Source organism: Mus pahari, chromosome 2 (genome assembly GCF_900095145.1).
Source record: "Mus pahari chromosome 2, PAHARI_EIJ_v1.1, whole genome shotgun sequence".
In the NCBI taxonomy this organism is placed as follows: domain Eukaryota; kingdom Metazoa; phylum Chordata; class Mammalia; order Rodentia; family Muridae; genus Mus; species Mus pahari.
In genome coordinates, this window is record NC_034591.1 from 29,627,166 (window position 1) to 29,630,274 (window position 3,109).

Here is a 3,109-nt window from a genome sequence, read left to right on the forward strand (position 1 = left end):
GCATGTGTGTGTGTGTGTGTGTGTGTGTGTGTGTGTGTGTGTGTGAGAGAGAGAGAGAGAGAGAGAGAGAGAGAGAGAGAGAGAGATTGACTAGAGAAGCCCATTAGGTTATCTGGAGTTTCTGATAGAGTCCCAAGCAAATCAGCTTTCCCTCAGGTGAGACTTCCAAGTAAAAGGACAAATAATGGCAGAAACGTGGCATAATCAAGTTGGGGGCTTAACATACATCCAAAAACAAACAAAATAAAAAACAAAAATAAACAAACAAACCCACCCAACTAGTACCTGTCCTCTCTACTTGCTGACAGAGCTGCCACTAAATGGATGAGTTTCCCACGGCTGAGCTCCTGGCTTCTCTTTCCCACTGCAGGAATTTTTATATTATGGAATAAACAATAGTAACCTCTGTTAGAAATAGTCTGCCTTCTGGCTGTTTTCCAGGGCATGGTGTTTTTACTTTTGCACTGTATTGCTGTTCTCTTTTTTCTTTGTCCCAGAGTTAAGAAGTCTTGAAGAGGGGCTGGTGAGATGGCTCAGTAGGTAAGAGCACTCGACTGCTCTTCCGAAGGTCCAGTGTTCAAATCCCAGCAACCACATGGTGGCTCACAACCATCCGTAACAAGATCTGATGCCCTCTTCTGGAGTGTCTGAAGACAGCTACAGTGTACTTAAATATAATAAATAAATAAATCTTAAAAAAAAAAAAAAAAGAAGTCTTGAAGATTTGACATAAAAGTGTCTGGGTCTGAAATAGGGAGTGGGAAACACTACTTCTGAGCTAGCTTCTCAGAGGGTTCAAATGACATGTGACAATTTACCAGTATAAAGTGCATGTGCCGAACAGCTATTCTGAAGATGAAGATTAAACAGATCTGAACTATGCCTATTTTTTGGTGGTGGCTGCTTTTGAATACAGTTGAGAAATTGCAACAGAGAAGTCAATGTCTAAACGATTAGTCCCGAATCCTAAACAATTTACTTTCTGTCCCTTTCCAGGAAAGCTTTCCAACTTCTATTTTATAGGATAATGCTTGAGATTGGTCAGCCTTCATCAGAGATGCTTCCTCTTGCAGTAGAAGGTAAGTAACATAGAAACTCACAATTGGACACTGTGCAGATATAGTGAGAGACTCTGGAGCACTCAGCCCTAAATGGAATGGCAGATATAGTGAGAGACTCTGGAGCACTCAGCCCTAAATGGAATGTCTTCATCAAACCTCTCCTCTCAAGGCTCACGGCTCTATGTAGAAGAGATGATGATGGGTGACTCCAAGGAAACAGTCTTCCACACACAACAGGAGAAACGCATGTGACAGATCACAGACTGACAGTACACACAAGGTCAACATAGGTTGGAACCAGTCCAAATTCCAGCAGTGGGAAGGGGAAGTGGACACAAGTCCCATCCGAGACCAAGCCATGCTACTTAACTGATACCTTCTGGAAGAGGACCATCAGTTTTCTCCAGTGGAAGGTCACTGGGGGCATCTAGTCTGCCCTGGGGCAGGCCTAGTGCCAACGTGGACCAGACTCTAATTTTTGTGTGTATGTTGGAGCTTTTGGGTTTGCTTTGTTTTGTTTTCTGATGGCTTTGTTTGTTTTCATTATTTTAATTTTTGTTTTGTTTTGTTTTTCTTTTTTAGAGAGAGACAGAGAGAGGGGGAGATCTGGGAGGAGTTGCGAAAGGGGAAAATAGGATAAAAAAAACATTGTGTAAAAGTCAGGCACTATTTCTAACACACTAGAAACTAAACTCACTCACCATGTTTACTAGACTGAGCTTTGACACAGCACTTTGTCTTATCTTTCTGACTCCATTTTACCCATCCATCAAGCCTCTTACGTTGCATCTTTTCTATGATAGCTTCCCTGGCTCTCCTAGATGAAGCGAGCATTGTGGTTGTCTTCCAGTTATCTACTTTGACCAAGTTTTCTACAAAGAATGTAAGTGATCCTGAAATAAGGTTTAGTGGTAGAGGGCTTGCTTAGAATGAGGCCCTGGTTTCAAATCTCACTATCAAATACACACACAAGAAAAACATGTCAGTCACCCAGTTGATGTTGAGTTTTGGTTAAAAAAAATATATATATGGTCTGTTAGCATATGTATATCTTACGATATTTAGGATATACTTTTTAAAAAAAATTATTATGTATCTAAAATTCAAATTTAATTTGATTTCCTGAGCACTTTCCTACAAATCAAACACCAATCTATTTCCTGATTATTGCTTAGACATTGTTCAACTATTAACACAGTCACACTGCTAGCACTGTACTATTGATTCATATTCATATGGTTAATAATAAATTAACATGCATAATCCCCTTCCTTGGCTATAGCAGTGGTTATCGCCCTTCCTAATGCTGTTACCCTTTCATACAATTCCTCATAATGTGGTGATCTCAAACCATAAAGTTACCTTTGATGCTACTTCATAGCTGTAATTTCACTACTGTTATGAGTAATAATGTAAATATCGGATATGTGACCATCAAAAGAGTTGCAGTCCACAGGTTGAGAACCACTGGGCTATAGTGACTCATTTAGAAGAGGATATAATACAGTGCCTAATTCAGAGCACTAAGCCTACAGAGATGCTTGCTGCTGATTTCCAGGGAAGAAGCTTCCTTGCTCTTCTGACCCTTTAGAAATCTCTCTTATGAAGAAATATCTGCAGTTAAGGAATCAGCCCTTCGATGAAGTTAATAGAGAACCAGAGAATAAAAAGAAACATGGTTCATATTTGTGATCATTTGATCACTGAAGTAAAATGGAAGCTCATTCTATCTCTGGACTTAGAATACACAATCCAAATTTCCCCCTTTGAGGCCTGGATTGAAGTGGTTTGACCCAAAGCTGCTAAGCTCTCTTTCCACTCTGATTCTTTCCAGCATTATCTATGGAAGTATCCATCTAACAAGACTTAAGGCATTTTGTACTGAGATACACACATTTTCTGTTACCTAGTGGAAGGACTTCAATGTGATTTTACTTCTGTCATAATGCCTGTAGCAACACACACACACACACACACACACACACACACACACACACACACACAAACATGATTATTCATCAATAATTGTGGATGAAGAACTACTTGAA